We start from the raw sequence: 21,958 nt of genomic DNA on the forward strand, positions 1-21,958 counted from the left end.
CACCTGATGTGAAGAACTGCCTTATTTGAAAAGACCCTGATGACAGGAAAGATGTGAAGGTGGGAGGAGAAGGGGACAACAGAGGATGAGATGGTCGGATGGCACCACCAACTCAATGGACGTGAGTTTGAGTAAGCCCCGGGAGTTGGTGATGGACAGGAACTGGGTGCTGCCCTCCAGGGGACTGCAAAGAGTTGGACATGACTGAGCGATTGAACTGAACTGAACCCAAAACTCTAAACAACACTTCAAATGAGAACTTTATGGATATCTTCGTCCTATATCACACTCTTTAAACAAAAGTAATACTCAGTTCATCTATCCTGTGAGAGGGTCACAGCAAACTGTAACCATTTCCCTTCTCTTTGCCTTCCTTATTTGCAGCTGCCAAGATTTTTTTGTAACTATTTATGTATCATAAGAAGAACTATTAGGTTTTCACAGATAAAATTCCAGGATCTTATGGTACTTAAATATGACTTTGATGAGTTGGCTCAGATAGCCCTATATGACTCAAGTGGTGGGTCCAGGTCTCATAACAAGGGTAGATGAGACTGGAAACATGAGACGTTTACAGCATAAAGATAGTAGTTTCTATTAACAGACAGCAGGTGGCCCCCAGAAGAAGCCAAGTCACAGCCTGCTAATGTAGATCCATAAGAAAAATAGTGATTGTCTTCAGTTCCACTCATCATCCCTTTAATCCATTTTCTCCCATACAGCCCAATCACCTCTCCTCTAGGCCCTGAGTACTCTGTCTTTTCACCATTCTTTTCATCAAAACTCCCCATGCACCCCCACGCCAAGAAAAAAATGCTCCCTGGCATCTTCTTCATTTGTTTAAGGTATTATCTTCCCATGAAGGCAAATCCTCACTTCATTGAAATAACGCTATGAGTAAAAATACCAAACAAAAAATATCAAAGTAGCAAGAGATCCTTGGGGTATCAAAGTAGACCAAGGATTCTCACTGAGGATGTGGGGGTGCTTTTTAATAATACATAAATCACCACCTCATACATAAATCACCACCTCCACCCCCACTGTTGGAATTAAGAATCACTGTGTAACATGAGATATATTTGAAGAGAATGTTACCTTTATAATCATTACTATTATAGAAATTTGAGATCCCCTGACACAAATTACAATCTTTAGAGAAGGAAAGAAATGGAGTGCCTCCTATGTCTCAAACATCATATTAGGTATTTGTCTCTTCAGTCCTTATAAGATGGGTATCACCTTGACCCAAGCTCTGTCACCATTTTACAGAGAAGAAAACAGGTCCTGAGAGGTTAAGTAACTTACCAAAGATTATACAGACAACAGATTGAAAAATCATTCAAACTCAAATCTCTCATCACAACCATACTATTTCTGGAAAAGCATGGTCATTTGTAAAAGTGCTATAAAAAGTCTAATACTGTGTGTGTGAGGGGCTTCCCTGATAGCTCAGTTGGTTAAGAATCCCCCTGCAATTCAGGAGACCCCAGTTCAATTCCTGGGTCAGGAAGATCCGCTGGCGAAGGGATAGGCTACCCACTCCAGTATTCTTGGGCTTCCCTTGTGGCTCAGCTGATAAAGAATCCACCATATGTGTTATATAAATATTGGCTATCCTGTATATTATATGTATTAAACTATGAGGACTCACTGGAACTTTCAGCTTCACTGCTCATGAAGATCTGCAGCCATCTATAAGGAAGATGGACCCTCTCCCTGGAAGAGATTCAGTGCTTCCTCAATTACACTTGGGCATTTTCCACCACAGCCCTTCCCTAATTTACAAAGGGGCTGGCAGTGAAATTTCAAGCCTCCTCCTAACTCACTCTAACTTCACCTTGATGTGATCCCCAAAGTCCCCTGGGGACGATCTCTAAGACTTCAGAAGATGGCTGTAACCTGCTGAGGTGCAGTCTTTACCAGATGATCCAAAATGTCTCTTGAGACCAGTTTATATGTTCTGTGTTGTTAGGCCTCAAAAATACCTGAAGAATAGGTTTAATTGTTATAAATATTTCCTTGAGTTCACAAATGTGGAGCACGGAAACTCTGCCAGGACCGAATATACTGTTTATATATAATCAAATCTATCAGTTTTTTCCATTTTTGTTTCTTCTTTTAGTACTTATGCTTACATGCCTTCAGTGCCCCTAGATGATATAAAAATGATCATCTTTATATTTTAATATTCCATGTTTCTTTTTTAACATTTAAATCTTTATTTCATCTGAAGCTAATTTTTAGTATAATCTGTGAGGTAAGGGAGTTAACTATTATTTTTTCAAGTGATTCTCCAAAACTACTCATTAATTCCTTACCCCCACTGAATTTTTATAATATTTAACTCTATTGCATGTTCTTATATGTATACTTATATCTGTTTCTGATCTTTTGATAACCTTTGTGACCCACAATGTTAACCAGTATATAAAGGAAAGGAAAAAGGATATTTATTTGCAAATACATTTAACCCAGCTATTCCCAGGAGATGGCTGTGAGTGGCTCAAGAAAGTAAATTTACTTTCTTATAGCTATGGGTGCTAGAAATCCAAGATCCAAGAGTCAGTTGGTTTGGTTCATCTTTTTTTTTTTTTTTAATTGTCAAACTGAAGGTCAAGTTTAAATTTAATGACTTTGGTATTAACTATACACATACTAGTAAGTGCTAAGTCTTAAAATCTTCCAGTTCAGTTGTGACTCCAGACAGGATCCAGAGGGGAGTTCTAAAAATCTCTTCTCTGGGTTTTATGGAGACTTTCTTTACCCTCCTGTGTCAGCCTCTTAAGGCACCACATCAGCCTTTTAAAAGGGCACTGGAAAGGGCGAGGTTTGGTTCATCTTAAGGCCCCTCTCCTTGGCTTGCAGATGGGCACCTTTTCAGTGAGTCCTAACATGGCCTCTTCTCTGCAGACACACATCTCTGATGTCTATTCCTCTTCTTATAATGACACCTGTAATATTGGATTAGGGTCCAACCATATTATCCCATTTAACCTTAATCACGTCTTTAAAGGCCCTATCTCTAAATACAGTCACATTCTGGGGTACTGGGGGGTAGGACTTCAACACAGGAATTCAGGAGAACACAATTCAGTCCCTAACATTAACATATAAGGAATAATTAATAAAATTAGTTATTATTAAGTATCAAATGTGTATTGGAAAGGGCAAATGAATGTCAAAGCAACCATAACAGGAAAAGATATGACCAACTTAGCTTTTTTCCCCTTATTTGACCAAGAATAGATGTTTAATATTTGAACAGTTGGGACACAAGGGAAAACCTTGTCCAAATAGCTACTGCTTCAAACCGGGTCAGAGGACACTTGAAGACTAGAGCACAATGGCTCAGCAGGTGGATGCTGTTAAAGGAACTGAATTGACTAATGGCCTTCTCAAACCACAAGTTACTATTTTAAATGTCACAAAAGACCAGAGAGCATGAAAAGATGAAAAACAAAACCAGTGTGGGGCCAATCTTCAAACAAGTAGAACTCAGTGATAGGGGCAGTTTTGGCTCCGTGTGACTAAACTAAATTGCCAAGTACTAAGGCTGTCTTTGGGCTAGAGGTAGATTACAATCTTTTCTGTCCTGGGGCTCTCAAAATAGAAGACAACTTTTTTCTTTTTTCTGTCCTTCTCACTAAAATCCTTTTTGCAGTCCTTGTAGAGTAAAACATCTCTGTGTTGGTCAAAGTCATGCAAAAGGAACACTAACCCTAATGCTACATAATGTAAATATAAAAGAGGATGTATCTGACACCATATACAAAGATAAACTCAAATTAAAGACCTAAGTGTAAGACCAGATGTTATAAAATTCCTAGAGGAAAACAGAGGCAGAACACCTTTTGACATAAATCACAGCAAGATCTTTTGGGGTTGCGAAGCTCCCTGGGTCGGGAGGATCCCCTGGAGAAGGAAATGGCAACCCACTCCAATACTCTTGCCTGGAAATTCCCATGGGCGGAGGAGCCTGATAGGCTATAGTCCGTGGGGTCACAAAGAGTCTGACAGGACTGAGCGACTTCACTTTTCACTTTGCTAATGTAAAGGAAACAAAAGCAAAAATAAATAAATGGTGCCTAATTAAACTAAAACACTTCTGCACATCAAAGGAAACCATTGACAAAAATGAGGACAACCCACTGAATGGGAGAAAACATTTACAAGTGATATGACCAATATGGGATGGCTATCCAACAACTCAACATCAAGGAAAACAAACAACACAATTAAAAAATGGGCAGAAGAATTTGCAGCAAGGTGGACACACCTAGAGATTATCATATTAAGTGAAATCAGAAAGAGAAAGACTAATGCCATATTAAATCACTTACACCTGGAATCTAAAATGTGACACAAATGGACTTATTTACTGAAACAAAAACAGACTCACAGGCATAGAAAGCAAAGTTATGGTGACCAAAGGAGAAAAGGGAGAGAAGGGAGAAGGATAAATTAGGAGTTTGGGATTAGCAGATACAAACTACTATATATAAAATAAACAAGGTCAGCCCTACTGTATAGCACAAGGTACTATATTCAATATCCTGTAATAAATCATAATGGAAAATTTGAAAAAGAATATGTATATATGTATAACTGAATCACTTTTCTGTATAGCAAAACCCAACACAACGTTGTAAATCAACTATACTTCAATTTAAAAAAATGGTCAGAAGAACTAAATAGACATTTTTCTAAAGAGGAAATGCAGATGACCCACAAGCATATGAGAAGATGCTCAACATCACTAATCATGAGGGGAACGCAAGTTAAAACTACATTGAGATATTACCTCACACCTGTCAGAATGGCTATCATCAAAAAGAACACAAATAACAAATGTTGGTGAGGATGTGGAGAAAAGGGAACCCTTGGTACACTGTTGGTGGGAATATAAATTGGTGTAGCCACTGTGGAAAACAGTAAGAAGTTTCACAAAAAAATGACAAATAGAAATACCATATGATCTAGCAATTCCACTCTTGGGCATGTACCCAAAAAAACCAAAAACACTAATTTGAAAAGACACACACACCACAATGTTCATAGCAGCATTATTTATAATAACCAAGATATAGATGCAATCTAAGTGTTCATCAGCAGATGAATGGATAAAGAGGATGTGATATGTGTGTTTATATCACACACACAATAGAATGCTACTCAGTCATAAAATTGGAGAAGGAAATGGCAACCCACTCCAGTGTTCTTGCCTGGAGAATCCCAGGGACGGAGGAGCCTGGTGGGCTGCCGTCTATGGGGTCGCACAGAGTCGGACACGACTGAAGCGACTTAGCAGCAGCAGCAGCAGTCATAAAAAAGAATGAAAGTTTACCATTTGTAGCAACATGGATGGACGTAGAGGACATTCTGCTAAGAGAAATAAGCTGGGGAAAGACAACTTAAAGAAAGATAGAAAGACTGTATAATTATATATCACTTAAATACAGAATCTAAAAAAATAACAAAATAGTGGATATAACAAAAAAGCAGTAGACATACAGATGTAGAGAACAAACCAGTGGGTACTACTGGGTACCAGTGGGGAGGTGGGGAGGGCCAATATAGGTGTGGGGAAGTGGGAGGTACAAACAACTGGGTGTAAGATAGGCTCAAGGATATACTGTGCAACATGAGGAATATAGCCAATATTCTGTAATAACTGTAAGTGGGAAGTAACCTTTAAACATCTGTTTTAATTTTCGAATTAAAAAAAGGTGGTTTATTTGGGGGAAAAACTTCCAAGCAAATATGAAAGAGCAGAGCAATCCTCTGAGCTCATTAGAATGGAGTGCTTAGGCTGGGTATAGCTACACCCGATTCATCAGGCCAAGCATTCAAGTAGAGCGTAGTCACCCATCCTCATTACAGTAGAGAGCGACCCTTCTATATATTAACACTCTACGTATTTGCAAGAAAAGAAAGAGCAGGGAACTATGATGCTATGGAAGATCCCAACTGTGGAAATGGCCTTGTTAGAAAGGGTGCCCCCCAAAGCTCAGGAGCTTGTACTAGGTTATTCTGTCAAGGGCTTCCAGGGCCCTCCACAGATGTGTCCTGCTCAGTTAAGGAAAAGCAATAATCATACTACCTATCTACCCGCTATTGTAAAGCAGGTCAGGCAACCTTCCAGTACATATTCCATTGCTGTTCAGTCACTAAGTCGTGCCCAACTCTTTGTGACCCAACGGGCTGTGGCATGCCAGGCTTCCCGGTCCTTCACTATCTCCCGGATTTTGCTCAAACTCATGTCCATTGAGTTGGTGATGCCATCCAACATCTCATCCTCTGTCATCCCCTTCTCCTCTTGCCCTCAATTGTTCCCAGCATCAGGGTCTTTTCCAATGAGTTATCTCTTTGCATCAGGTGGCCAAAGTATTGGAGCTTCAGCTTCAGCATCAGTCCTTCCAATGAATATTCAGGCTTGATTATTTCCTTTAAGATTGATTGGATCTCTGGGCTGTCAGAGGGAGTCTCAAGAGTCTTCTCCAGTTCAAAAGCGTCAATTCTTTGGCACTCAGCCTTATGTATACATATACATATACAGTACGTATACATGTCATTGAACCACTGGTCAGTTGAAATGGCAGCACAAAGGGTGACCAGTTTTGTTTAAGAGCTTTCACATGGGTGTGCCAACTCTGAGCCAGCTCTCTACCAGGTGGAAAGAAAAGGCCTAGAGGTCTCTGCTCAGATTCACGTTAGGAACCAAGTTGTGATTCAAACCAGAAACAAAACCAAAATAATCCTCTGGAGTTACACTGCCAGAAAGGGCCATGAAAATTCTCTTTTATCATTTGAAGACCACCCACAGTCTGTTATATGCAGAGCACAGACAGTTTCTGAGTTCACTAAATGATCAATTCTTTCCCTTTGACCTTCCTCTCTTGTTTCAGGTACTCAGCTGCTCCCTGGGCAAATGATGGTCTAGAATCCTTTCATTAACAGTATGAAAATAGTAAAAATGTCTCAAATATATATTATGAAGCAGATGGTAATTTGAATCAAAGGAAGAGGGTCACTTTAACTGAAAGATCACTTGTATTTTTGGTAGTTACCAAAAAAAGAAATCTGATAATTCTCAAATTTTTATCTCCATTTTTCATCCCGTTCTCCTGATACAGACATGTTTCCAACTACTGACTGAGCACCTCCATCCAAAGTTATCTCATTTTAAACATATCCAAAACAGACTCATTTTTGTGAGTTGTAGTATCTACATAGTCATCCAAGTTAGAGGTCTGAGAGTCTTCTTTGATCCCTAACACAGCCTAATTAATCGGCCTGTCAAACTGCCTCTATAATCCATCTACTTCCTCTTCATCCTTATGGTTCCTAATTCAGCATCTTCTCTCAAGTGAACAATTGCCCAAGACTCTAAACTAATTTTCCTGCTCCCAGTTTCATTTTAATTTTTGATTTTTGATCCATGCCCCTTTGAGGCATAGTAGAAATTCAAGATTGACCTCTTTGGAACAAAGTAATTTGCTTCAGGAGGAGAAAAGCAAGAATTCATTAGGCCCGATTCTCAAGAGGAATGACAAGGTCATGAAATAGAGAAACAAATCTTTCCAGATCAATGTGGTATGATGCTGTGGTTTGAGCCAATGACTCTGAGAGAGTACTATCATGCTACTGAGAGGAGAGGGTGGGAGATTTCTTGATGGGAGGTGGAAAGACAGAGAGAAAATGGCTGTTCAACAACTGAGTTAAATTAGCTAAGGATCTAGTAAGATTCAAAGTGGATGACTATTAGCTTTCCTTAATTAATGTGCAAAAAACTTGGGTATGTACTTACTCTAAAAATTATATACAATTTTTAACTTACATAGAGAAAAAATTACTTCTAAATCCACCACCCTAACGATTACCATGTCTGTGCACGCCCTTCCAGTCTTTGTCCACTGCAAAAACAGCTGCGATCATAGCCTTCATCTTGGGTAAATATATAGGATTACATATAAAAAGATTTGATAAATTAGAAAAGCAACTGACCTGACTTAATCTCACGCACCTCACTTGAGAAATTGTCAGTATGGAGTACATCATTCATTAGAGAGAAGTTCCTGCTGCTAAGAGTGAAGCTGCAGCCTGAGTTGTATCTCCACAGTATTATACAAAGGAAAAGTGCAGAATTTGGTAAGGTGCTAAAGATTTAAAACTGGTGGACCTCAGACTTGAGGGAAATACCTAAAGTCTAGAAAAGAAAAAAAAAAAAAAGACTTTCTTACCTTCATAACACATTCTGGCTTTTATTATCAGCATCCTTAAAATGGAGTTGATAATATCTACTTCACAGGACTTTGGTGAAGAATAAGTGTACTGTAAACTATAAAAGGAAATCAGTCCTGGGTGTTCATTAGAAGGACTGATATTGAAGCTGAAACTCCAATATTTTGGCCACCTGATGCGAAGAGCTGACTCATTTGAAAAGACCCTGATGTTGGGAAAGACTGAAGGCAGGAGGAGAAGGGGATGACAGAGGATGAGATGGTTGGATGGCATCACCGACTCAATGGACATGAGTTTGGGTGGACTCTGGGAGTTGGTGATGGACAGGGAGGCCTGGCGTGCTGTGGTTCATGGGGTTGCAAAGAGTCGGACACAACTGAGCGACTGAACTGAAACTATAAAAAACAATACAAATGTAAGGAAAAATGATCACTATCATTCATGAATCTGTACCTCTCACCAACCTCCAAACTTCTGAAAAACAACACCCTTGCTTCCTATCTTGGTATCTCCCCAACCCAGCCCCTGCCCCCAGCTGAGAGGAACACCCAATCTGCTTCTCCTAGGATTGTCAGGTACATTTCACCAAGAGTTTTACAGGGGTAATAACAGGCACCTGGGAGCTATACTTAATATTTATAAATGTCAATCTGAAATTATACTGTTATCAGCAGTAAAGCTTTACAAGCTAAATAAAACATCAAGGCTTTATTTTTTGTTTCTTTTTCCTTTTAAATAGAATTATATAAAATAAATCTCATAGAAAAATTGTTGCTTTATTTAATAAACACTGTGTGAGGCCCTATAATAACCAAAGAGGACAAAAAGATCAATAAAATAAGTCATAATTCTTGTCCTTAAAGAACTCCCAGTGTAATGAAGACAGATAAGTTTAATGTACAGGTATAATAAAATATGGCAAGGGCAATAGTAAGGACAATCACAATAAAAGATTGTGATCACAATCTAGGCCTGAGTGGGGCTGGGTGGTCAGGGAGGACTTCCTGGAGGAAGTTAAACCTTAAAAGACTCCTGGGAGTTATCCAGGCAAAGGCTGTGTATGAAGGAAGGGGAGGGGCTGCAGGTGGTATGTCCAGGCAGAAGGAGCAACATATGAAAAAGACCAAAGAGAAAAATGTTACAAGAAATTGTGGTTCAGCAGGGGCCTGTATGCAGGTCAGGAAGCAACAGTTAGAACTAGACATGGAACAACAGACTGGTTCCAAATAGGAAAAGGAGTACATCAAGGCTGTATACTGTCACCCTGATTATTTAACTTATATGCAGAGTACATCATGAGAAACGCTGGGCTGGAAGAAGCACAAGCTAGAATTAAGATTGCCAGGAGAAATAGCAATAACCTCAGATATGCAGATGACACCACCCTTATGGCAGAAAGTGAAGAGGAACTAAAAAGCCTCTTGATGAAAGTGAAAGAGGAGAGTGAAAAAGTTGGCTTAAAGCTCAACATTCAGAAAATTAAGATCATGGCATTTGGTCCCATCACCTCATGGGAAATAGATGGGGAGACAGTGGAAACAGTGTCAGACTTTATTTTTTTGGGCTCCAAAATCACTGCAGATGGTGATTGCAGCCATGAAATTAAAAGACGCTTACTTCTTGGAAGGAAAGTTATGACCAACCTAGAGAGCATATTAAAAAGCAGAGACATTACTTTGCCAACAAAGGTCCGTCTAGTCAAGGCTATGGTTTTTCCAGTGGTCATGTATGGAGGTGAGAGTTGGACTGTGAGGAAGGCTGAGCTCCGAAAAATTGATGCTTTTGAACCATGGTGTTGGAGAAGACTCTTGAGAGTCCCTTGGACTACAAGGAGATCCAACCAGTCCATCTTAAAGGAGATCAGTCCTGCGTGTTCACTGGAAGGACTGATGCTGAAGCTGAAACTCCAATACTTTGGCCATGTCATGCGAAGAGTTGATTCATTGGAAAAGACCTTGATGCTGGGAGGGATTGGGGGCAGGAGGAGAAGGGGATGACAGAGGATGAGATGGGTGGATGGCATCACTGACTCGATGGACATAAGTTTGAGTGGACTCTGGGAGTTGGTGATGGACAGGGAGGCCTGGCGTGCTGTGATTCATGGGGTCACAAAGAGTTGGACATGACTGAGCGACTGAACTGAACTGAACTGAACTGAAGGGCCCCATGTTGGAGAAGGCAATGGCAACCCACTGCACTACTCTTGCCTGGAAAATCCCATGGGCAGAGGAGCCTGGTAGGCTGCAGTCCATGTGGTCGAGAAGAGTCAGACATGACTGAGTGACTTCACTTTCACTTTTCACTTTCATGCACTGGAGAAGGAAATGGCAGCCCACTCCAGTGTTCTTGCCTGGAGAATCCTAGGGATGGCGGAGCCTGGTGGGCTGCCGTCTATGGGGTCGCACAGAGTCGGACACGACTGAAGTGACTTAGCAGCAGCAGCAGCTGCAGGGGCCCCATGTGCGGCTTCCCTGGTGGCTCAGCAGTAAAGAATACACCTGCAGTGTGGGAGACCTGGATTAGATTTCTGAGTTGGGAAGATCCCCTGCAGGAGGGCATGGCAACCCACTCCAGCATTCTTGCCTGGAGAATCCCATGGACAGAGGAGCCTAGCGAACTACAGTCCACTGGGTTGCAAACAGTCAGACACAACTGAAACAACTCAGCATATGCATTATACACTAAAGGGTAAGATCTTTGTCATGCTCCAAGAACCAGTTTTGGCCCACTGACAGGCATTGTCATTGAGAACACAAAAGAAGAATGAATTAGATTATGAACTCCTACTTCAATTAGTTTTTAGAAACATTATATGAATCACATATAAAGATAAATTCTAAGAGTTCAAACAAAAAAGTTAACTCCTACTGTTTTAAATTTATTTATTTTTGATTTATAACATTGCATTGATTTCTGCCATACATCAACATCAATCCGCCATAGGTATACATACGTCCCCTCCCTCCCACCTCCCACCCCTTCTCACCTCCCACCCCTTCTCACCTCCCCAGGCAGTCACAGAACACTAGGTAGGAACTTCCTGCGTCACACAGCAAATTCTATTTTACATATGGCAGTGTATATGCTCCAGTGCTACTCTAACCACCCCACCCTCTCCTTCTCCCACTGCGTCCCCAAGTCTGTTCTCTATGTCTGCGTCTCCACTGCTACCCTGCGAATATATAAGGAATCTAGAAAGATGGTACTGATGAACTCATAAAGTTTTATTTCAGTTCTTCTAAGAAAATGCTTTTTATTTTAAAGCCACTTGGCCACAGACCCCATACTCATGTGCCCCAGAGAAACTAGTATGGTAGTAAAAGACCCAGTCAATTATCATCTGGTCTTTGATGAAATTAATTAAATAACATAAGTCTCTGTTGGAAGGGGCTGGGGGAGGAGCACGGCAATCCCAAGAAGTTTGAGGGCAACAGAGGGACCAGACCCAAGCAAGTACTAGAGAAGAATCTTCTTTGTCGGAGGCCGCAAAACTTCCACAGGTGTTTGAACAAGGTTGTATTAAAGATTAACTCTACCAGTAACACTGTTTTACCAAGATGTAAAGTAGTTCTATCCAGCAGAAATTTAATTAAACAGTCTATGTAATTTTTTTAGAAGCCACATTTAAAAGGTAAAAAACAACTGAAAATAAATTTAACAATAGGTTTAATAGACTTTAATTAAAATATTGTCACTTTAAGACAAGCAACTGCAGTATATTCATACATTGAAATGCTATTCAGTGCTAAAAAGAAATGAACTATCAAGCCATGAAGACATGGAAAATTCTTAAATGCATATTATTAAGTGAAAGGACACAATCTGAAAAGACTACATACTGTGTGGAAAAGGGCAAGACTGTAGACAATAAAAAGATCAGAGGCTGCCAAGGGTTTGGGGAGAAGAGAGAAATAAATGCAGCACGGTGCATCTATCCTGTATGATACTATAATGGTGGATATGTGTCATTGCACATTTGTCAAAATCTATAGAATGAACAAAACCAAGAGTGAACCCTAATGTAAAATATGGACTTTGAGTGATAATTTGTATCAGTGATGGTTTACAAGTTATAACAAAGGTAATTCCCTAGTGCAGGATATTGATGGCGAGGGAGGCTGTGTGTACTGGGCTGGGGCAGGGGCAGAAAATGCATACATAAAAACTCTGTATTTTTTGCTCAGTGTTGCTGTAAATCTAAAGTTACTCTTAAAAAAAGTCTATATTTAAAATGTGTATCATTTTAACATGCAATCAATGATAAAATATTTTACCATGCAATCAAGATAAAATATTACTAAATGAGACAGTTTGCATTTTCCATAATGAATCTTTTTAAAACCTGCATGCATTTTACATTTACACCATTTCTAATTTGTATTAACCACATTTCAAGTGCTCAAAGGCCACTTAATGACTAGTGGTTCTCACACTGGACAATGTAAGTCTGGAGCAGTGGCAGCACCAAGCCACACTGGATACATAAATGAGGAAAAAGTGTTCGGGTCTGCAAATGCAGCTTCCAAGAAAGCCTTTGAATCTTTTTTCTACCCAGCCTGCTGGCTCTCAGCTCCTGTCACACAGATATTCAGGAGCATCTTCCCTGCAAGGCCCCTCCCCAGCCCAGCCCTCCAGATGGTATCACTCTGAAGATTTTCTCTTGATGGAATTCTGTCTAAAAGAGAGGCATGGAACACAGAAGACAGAAGGTATTTATCACACCAGAGTTTCCTGAAAACACCTCATTTATATTAGGTATGCTCCTCATTAACAACAGGAGAAAAAGCTTTCAGTCCTGTACACTGTACAAAAAATGAAGAATGAATTAAAATGCTGAGCAGATTTAAATGCTACCTAGAAAATAAGTACTTTAGAAAAAAAATAGTTGCTGTCATTATAGAAATAAATAACTAGGCTTTGCCTCAGTTTGTGGGGATTATTTATATTTCCTTGCAACTAGAAACATTATTTATTTATATTTCCTAGCAACATTCCTAGAAATACTGTATAGACTTCTCTGCATGCCATGAAATGTTATCATCTACTCACGCTCTAAATGCTGCTACCAAGATGTGGGTGCACTTTAGCTCAGAAAAGTGAGCTGTCATTTGAACTAGAAAATCCTCTATGTTAAATCATAGTCTGCCTTTACATATTCATCACTTTCAAGTTCTATCACTCACAGAAATGATAAAAAAAAAAATGGCATTTATTTGCTTATCATTTTCAACAGCTCTTCCAAATGAAGGGAGATAAAAAAAAAAAAAAAAAAAAAACAGAAAGTAGACCAATTATAACAAAGTAAAACTGCAGTCTCACAGAATCCAGCAAAGAAAACAGTATGACATGAAACAGAATGCATACATATCAAGTAAGTTGTATTTATTGTTATAAAAACATTATTAAATGTCTAACTCTCATCTGAGTCCTCTCTGAAATAAAGGAAGAAATGTAAAATAAATATATAAAATTTGTATTTAACTATGTATGGCATTTTTAAAAATAAAAAATTTAGACAAAAAGTCAAAATTTTCCACCTTTACATGTAAACCTTTTCAAATAAGTTGTTGTTCAGTCACTAAATCGTGTCCCATGAACTGCAACATGCCAGGCTTTCCTGTTCTTCACTATCTCCCAGAGTTTGCTCAAACTCATGTCCATTGAGTCGGTGATGCCAATCAACCACCTCATTCAGCATCAGGGTCTTTTCCAATGAGTTGGCTCTTCACATCAGGTGGCCAAAGTATTGGAGCTTCAGCTTTAGCATAATGAATATTCAGGGTTGATTTCCTTTAGGATCAACTGGTTTGATCTCCTTACTCTCAAGAGTCTTCTCCAACACCAAAAACATCAATCCTTCAGCACTCAGCTTTCTTTACGGTCCAACTTGCACATCCGTACATGACTACTGGAAAAATCATACCTTTGACTATACGGACCTTTGCTGGCAAAGTGATATCTCTGCTTTTTAATATGCTGTTTAGGTTTGTCATACCTTTTCTTCCAAGGAGCGTTTTTTATTTCACGGCTGCAGTCACTGTCTGCAGTGATTTTGGAGCCCTGAAAAGAAAAATAAATCTGTCACAGTGATGGAACCAGGTGCCATGGTCTTAGTTTTTTGAATGTTGAGTTCTAAGTCAGTTTTTTCACTCTCCTCTTCTCACCCTCATCAAGAGGCTCTTTAATTCTTCTTCACTTTCTGCCATTAGAGTGGTATCATCTGCATATCTGAGGTTGTTGATATTTCTCCCAGGAATCTTGATTCCAGCTTGTGATTGATTCATCCAGCCTGGCATTTCACATAACGTACTCTGCATACAAGTTAAATAAGCAGGGTGACAATATACAGCCCTAATGTACTGGTTTCCTAATTTTGAACCAGTCCATTGTTCCATGTCCAGTTCTAACTGTTGCTTCATGACCTGCATACAGGTTTCTCAGGAGACAGATAAGGTGGTCTGGTATTCCCATATCTTTAAGCGTTTTCCATAGTTTGTTGTGATCCACACAGTCAAAGGCTTTAACATAGTCAATGAAGCAGATTTTTTTTGAAATTTCTCATTTTTTGCTTTTCCAAATCAGTACCTTAAGAATAATAAGAATGACAGAACGCTATTAACTGGTGAAGCTGAGTAATGGATACTTGGGGATGTGTTATCCTTTTCTCTCCACTTGTACACAACTTATATTTAAAGTCTTCCAGATTAAAAAAAGTTCAAACTCGTTGGTGGAAAGTTTTAAAATATATGAGTATCTTTAACAACAAAAAAGTGACTACAACAACTACAGAATGTTTGGTTGTCTCTGACTCAAGGCCTGGCATCGGAGATTTACTATTTACTCACACTCTTTTAAATTGTTCATGTGTTTTTAATAAAACATTATTTTATCAGTACAAAGATCTATATACACATGTATATATGTAACACAAACATCTACCCCACAGATATATACATACCCATGGATATATATAATATTTAATTATGCATTTTATATGGCATACATAATATATAAAAGACACATATATGACACATATAAAAGATACACACAATTGCATGATATATGTGTACATTTATATGTGTGTCAGTCTCGATAAGTGTGGAATACTTAACACTTTCTGAGGATACACCTCCTGAGACTGCATTTAGCTTGGCACCTTATCAGCTGTGGGTCCTTAAGCAAGTCACTTCTGAGTCTTCTTAGGTGAACACATAAATGAGAAAACACATTTGAAAATGCCAAGCACAAGGTCTGGTCTAATACAGATATTCACTAAGTGTTCCTTTAAATGACATTTAATATGTGAGGAGAACCAGATTTATCATGTAAGTAGGGCTGTCACTAACATTGAGGGGCCATAAGCAAGAGAAGAAACAGAGGCATCCAGCCCAGAATCTGTTTTTCTCCTTCCACCCTATAGAGGGGAGTCACACACGTGTATGGATATTTCAACAAACTTGATCAAGCTCCATCACCTGTAACAGTTGTCCTTTGACAACTCGGAAGGTTTAGATGTGGGCACACTTATTCTGTCTACAATCAAAGAAGAGCTGGCAGAGGCCCTGAAAGTAGGCTTCCGGTTATTTGTCAGGGAATTTCAAGGGTCCCTGGTAGTAAGAATCTCGCTGGAATATGTGTGTGTCATGGGGCGTTTGGGGAGGCAGGGTGGGTAAAGTAGTAGGGAAATGTATTCTTAGAATTTTTTGGCCCCTGGGATAGGATGTAACTGGAGAAGGCCCACCATAGTCGGTTCTTTCAAAGCAAAGGGCCCAGGGCAGGGGACCCAGTACTGATTAGAGACAAGGTGTTGTACTGAATCACTCAATAGAGTAGGAGTCATAAAACATGGATTCTTACCCAGTTCTGCCAGTAACTTGTTGTGTGACCTTAGACCAATGTCTTTATCTAGCCATGCCTCAATTTTCTCACACATCCATTCAATAAATAATTACTGGGCTCCAAATATGGGCTAGGCATGCATCTAGACACTGTGGATATACATAGAATTTAACAGACAACAGTCCTTGCCCTCAAAGACTTACCATTTTGATAGGGAATAAGCCATAAGCTAAGAAGATATCTAGGGCAAACATATTCCAAACAAAGGGTCACCTCTAAATCAAAATTCTCATGTTAAGCTTGGAAGTCAGCATGTTCATTAAATATAAACCATAAAAGAATCCTAAGAGGAAAAAACAGCATATTTTAAATTATAAAGCAACATCATAAAGAGTGCAAAGCAAGACTTTCATGATCCATTCTCTAACACAACAGGATGAGTACTCCACAACAGCTGCTCTAACCTGAATCACAAGAATCATCACCACATGCAGCACAGAATCCAGACTCTAAATGTGCCATTTTCTTTATATTATTACTAACTTAACTGTATATATATTTATATAGAAGATAAATTTATGTGAAAGACATGATCACAAAGCATTTACCCACATTAAACTTGTTTAATATAATGTATCAGATGCTTTTTAGAAGGTTAATGAGCTTAAAAGTATAGCAGTGGAATTTACACAGAGAGATGAACAGTGTCTGCCTTAATGTACAAACAGTCTAAGAAGAGCTTATATTTATACCAAACCAATAATGATTAGGTGCACCTTCCTGATACAACAACTACAGAATGTTTGGGGTCATGGCAAATAATTTGATCAATTAGGAGTCACGTGAGAAGAACTAGAAGATCTTGAATTACACAACAGAAAAATTTTCTCTGAAAAGGTAGGCAGTTAAGTCTTAATAATAATGGAACTTAAGTCTTATTTAGTTCCACTCTGACCTAAAAGCAGTTACACAAGGAGAGCATCAAAGCTCAGATCATTCTAGCCATTGCATCATACACCTCAAAGTTGAAGAGTTTCCCATTTATCACAAAATATCCCTTATAAAGGAATATTTACACTTGTTACATCTCACAATTAGAAACACCTCAAGGTATAGTGAATTTCTAGACAGAAATAAAAGCACCAATAATGCAACCCAACCAAGTTCTCCCTTCTCTGTCTCTGTTCAAAAGAAACAGAGTAGAACAGCGTGCACTGTCCAAGTTTTACACAGTACAGATTCTATACTCTCAGGGCACAAACGAAACCTTGTGCACACCACAGCCAGGAGAAAGGAGCAGCGACCCCACAAGAGACCGGCCGAGACTCGCCCGTGAGTGTCCAGGAGTCTCGGGCAGAGGCGTGGGGTGGCGGTGGCCCGCTGCAGGGTTGGGGGCACTGAGGGCGGCAGTGCATGCCCTGCACTGTGGACCTTTCGAAGGGGGTCGCCACTATCTTCATTACCTCCACCATCGTTTGACCTCAGGTCAAACAACAGGGAGGGAACACGGCCCCACCCATCAACAGAAAATTGGATTAAAGATTTACTGAGCATGGACCCATCAGAACAAGACCCAGTTTCCCCCTCAAGTCAGTCTCTCCCACCAGGAAGCTTCCATAAGCCTCTTATCCTTCTCCATCAGAGGGCAGACAGACTGAAAACCACAGTCACAGAAAACTAACCAATCTGATCACATGGACCACAGCCTTGTCTAACTCAATGAAACTATGAGCATGCCATGTAGGGCCACCCAAGACGGACGGGTCATGGTGAAGAGTTTTGACAAAATGTGGTCCACTGGAGAAGGGAATGGCAAACCATTTCAGTATTCTTGCCTTGAGAATCCCATGAACAGCATGAAAAGGCAAAAAGGACACTGAAAGATGAACTCCCAAGGTCGGTAGGTGCCCAATATGCTACTGGAGATCAGTGGAGCAATAACTCCAGAAAGAATGAAGGGATGGAGCCAAAGGAAAAACAACGCCCAGTTGTGGATGTGACTGGTGATAGAAGTAAAATCCGATGCTGTAAATAGCAATATTCCATAAGAACCTGGAATGTTAGGTCCATGAATCAGGGTAAATTGGAAGTGGTCAAACAGGAGATGGCAAAAGTGAATATCGGCATTTTAGGAATCAGAAAACTAAAATGGACAGGAATGGATGAATTTAACTCAGATGACCATTATATCTACTACTATGGGCAAAAATCCCTTAGAAGAAATGAAGTAGCCCTCATAGTCAATAGAAGAGTCCGAAATGCAGTAGCTGGATGCAATCTCAAAAACGACAGAATGATCTCTGTTCGTTTCCAAGGCAAACCATTCAATATCACAGTAATCCAAGTCTATGCCCCAATGAGTAATGCTGAAGAAGCTGAAGATGAATGGTTCTATGAAGACCTACAAGCCCTTCTAGAACTAACACCCAAAAAGATGCCCTTTTCAATGTAGGGGACTGTAATGCAAAACTAGGAAGTCAAGAGATACCTTGAATAACAGGCAAATTTGGCCTTGGAGTACAAAATGAAGCAGGGCAAAGGCTAACAGAGTTTTGGCAAGAGAATGCACTGGCTCTAGCAAACAACCTCTTCCAACAACACAAGAGAAGACTCTACACATGGACATCACCAAATGGTCAATACTGAAATCAGATTGATTATATTCCTTGTAGCCAAAGATGCAGAAGCTCTATACAGTCAGCAAAATCAAGACCGGGAGCTGACTGTGGCTCAGATCATCAACTCCTTATTGCCAAATTCAGACTTAAATTGAAGAAAGTAGGGAAAACCACCAGACCATTCAGGTATGACCTAAATCAAATCCCTTATGATTATACAGTGGAAGTGACAAATAGATTCAAGGGATTAGATCTGATAGACAGAGTGCCTGAAGAACTATGGATGGAGGTTCATGATATTGTACGGAGGCAGGGATCAAGACCATCCCCAAGGAAAAGAAATGCAAAAAAGGCAAAATGGTTGTCTGAGGAGGCTTTACAAATATTTGAGAAAAGAAGAGAAGTGAAAGGCAAAGACGAAAAGGAAAGGTATACCCACTTGAATGCAGAGTTCCAAAGAATAGCAAGGAGAGATAAGAAAGCTTTCCTCAGTGATCAGTGCAAAGAAATAGAGGAAAACAATAGAATGGGAAAGACTAGAGATCTCTTCAAGAAAATTAAGAGATACCAATGGAACATTTCATGTGAAGATGAGCACAATAAAGGACAGAAATGGTATGGACCTAACAGAAGCAGAAGATACTAAGAAGAGGTGGCAAGAATACACAGAACAACGGTACAAAAAAGATCTTCATGACCCAGATAATCACGATGGTGTGATCACTCACACAGAACCAGACATCCCGGAATGCGAAGTCAAGAGGGCCTTAGGAAACATCACTATGAACAAAGCTAGTGGAGGTGATGGAATTCCAGTTGAGCTACTTCAAATCCTGAAAAATGATGCTGTGAAAGTGCTACACTCAATATGCCAGCAAATTTGGAAAACTCAGCAGTGGCCACAGGACTGTAAAAGGTCAGTTTTCATTCCAATCCCAAAGAAAGGCAATGACAGAGAATATTCAAACTACTGCACAATTGCACTCATCTTACACGCTAGCAAAGTAATGCTCAAAATTCTCCAAGCCAGGCTTCAACAGTACATGAACCATGAACTTCCAGATGTTCAAGCTGGATTTAGAAAAGGCAGAAGAACCAGAGATTAAATTGCCAACATCCGCTGGACCATTGAAAAAGCAAGAGAGTTCCAGAAAAACATCTACTTCTGCTTTATTGACTACACCAAAGCCTTTGACTGTGTGGATCACAACAAACTGTAAAATTCTTTGAGATGGGAATATCAGACCACCTGACCTGCCTCCTGAGAAATCTGTATGCAGGTCAAGAAGCAACAGTTAGAACCAGACATAGAACAACAGATTGGTTCCAAATTGGGAAAGGAGTATGTCAAGGCTATAAATTGTCACTCTGTTTATTTAACTTATTATACAGAGTACATCATGAGAAATGCTGTGCTGGATGAAACACAAGCTGGAATCAAGATTGCCGGGAGAAATATCAATAACCTCAGATATGCAGATATGCCATCCTTATAGAAGAAAGCGAAGAAGAACTAAAGTCTCTTGATGAAAGTGAAAGAGGAGAGTGAAAAAGTTGGCATAAAACTCATCATTCAGAAAACTAAGATCATGGCATCCAGTCCCATCAATTCATGGCAAATAGATGGGGAAACAATAGAAACAGTGAAAGACTTTATTTTGGGGGGCTCCAAAATCACACTGCAGATGGTGACTACAGCCATGAAATTAAAAGACGCTTGCTCCTTGGAAGAAAAGTTATGACTAACCTAGACAGCATATTAAAAAGCAGAGACATTACTTTGCCAACAAAGATTCCTCTAGTCAAAGCTATGGTTTTTCCAGTAGTCATGTATGGATGTGAGAGCTGGACTATAAAGAAAGCTGAGCACCAAAGAATTGATTCTTTTGAATTGTGGTGCTGGAGAAGATGCTTGAGAGTCCCTTGGACATTAGAAGGACTGATGCTGAAGCTGAAATTCCAATACTTTGGCCACCTAATGCAAAGAACTGACTCACTAGAAAAGACCCTGATGCTGGGAATGATTGAAGACGAGAGGAGAAGGGGATGATAGAGGGTGAGACGGTTGGATGGCATCATTGACTCGATGGATATGAGTTTGAGCAAGCTCCAGGAGTTGGTGACGGCCAGGGAAACCTGGCGGACTGCAGTCTCAAAGATGGGGTCTCAAAGAGTGGGACATGACTAAGCAACTGAACTGAACTGATAGCTTTTTATTGCAGCTACTTCCACTAGATGGCACTACAGGTTCAGACTCTGGGGGGAAAATAAATCTGAACAGCAAAAGTGATCTACTACAATAAACAAGAAATTCCTCCAGTCATCTGTCCTACCATTATGATCAGTTCCTTAGAAATTAAACATGAATCTTGGCCACTAAATTCATGCATAGTACATTTATTAAAGCATACTATCTATGAGACTTGCCCAATGTTAGGAATGCAGAAATAAAATATTATACCTTGTTCTTAGTGTGGGAGGAGTGGGGTGTAGTGAGAAACAAGTATACAATTGAAATGAGAATGCTAAAAAGGTCATCACAGAGTACCATGGTAGCACAAAGAGGAACACCTAATAAAGGCTTGTTGCAAAAAGGACTTCTAGAGAAGCTGATATCTGAAAACTGAGCTTTGAAGAATGGATAGGAATTAACTAGACAAGAGAATGGGCAGGGTGTCCTAGGCAGAGCAAGAAGTTTGTACAACTATCCAAGAGGCTGAAGCTCAGGGTGCATGCTAGGATGAGGGTGACGCAGTGCAAGAAATGAGGTTAGCTGGACTGGCAGAGGAAGTCAAGCCCTACTAGAAGATAATTTGCATGAGAACAGAGTTTTACCTTGTTCCACACAATAAGCTATATCCTGGCACAGTCAGGAGTCCCTCCCTTCATGGAAACTATTATTCTAGTAGGGAGCAAGCCATGAAGATATTTGGGGAAAACATATTCCAGGTGCTTAAGTGATATTTGATGAATAAATGAAGGTATTCAATAGCCACTGAAGATTATGATCAAACTGCAGGGGGTAAAAAAAAAAAAAAGGATTTTAATCTAACAGGATCATGGTGAATAAATTGGAAATAGAGAAACTAATCAGTGATCCAAACAAAATATGACAGGAATTTGAACTAAAGCAGGAAAAGCAGGGAGGGAGTAGACTCAGAGATATGATACAGACAATAATGGTATCGGCAAAAAGAGCCCCTATATAAAGTGGGCTGGTGCTTTATCTATATCACCTCCAAACCCCACAACCACCA

The 21,958-nt window shown here is 39.8% G+C and overlaps 1 non-coding gene across 1 annotated transcript; it reads right to left on the reverse strand.

Moving 5' to 3' along the window:
* Positions 1 to 2,692: 2,692 nt before the first annotated feature.
* Positions 2,693 to 2,817, reverse strand: LOC133041864 (small nucleolar RNA SNORA26). The gene has a single exon (XR_009689418.1). It is a non-coding gene; the product is annotated as a small nucleolar RNA SNORA26 (small nucleolar RNA).
* Positions 2,818 to 21,958: the final 19,141 nt, after the last annotated feature.

This window comes from Dama dama, chromosome 20, assembly GCF_033118175.1.
Source record: "Dama dama isolate Ldn47 chromosome 20, ASM3311817v1, whole genome shotgun sequence".
In the NCBI taxonomy this organism is placed as follows: Eukaryota; Metazoa; Chordata; class Mammalia; order Artiodactyla; family Cervidae; genus Dama; species Dama dama.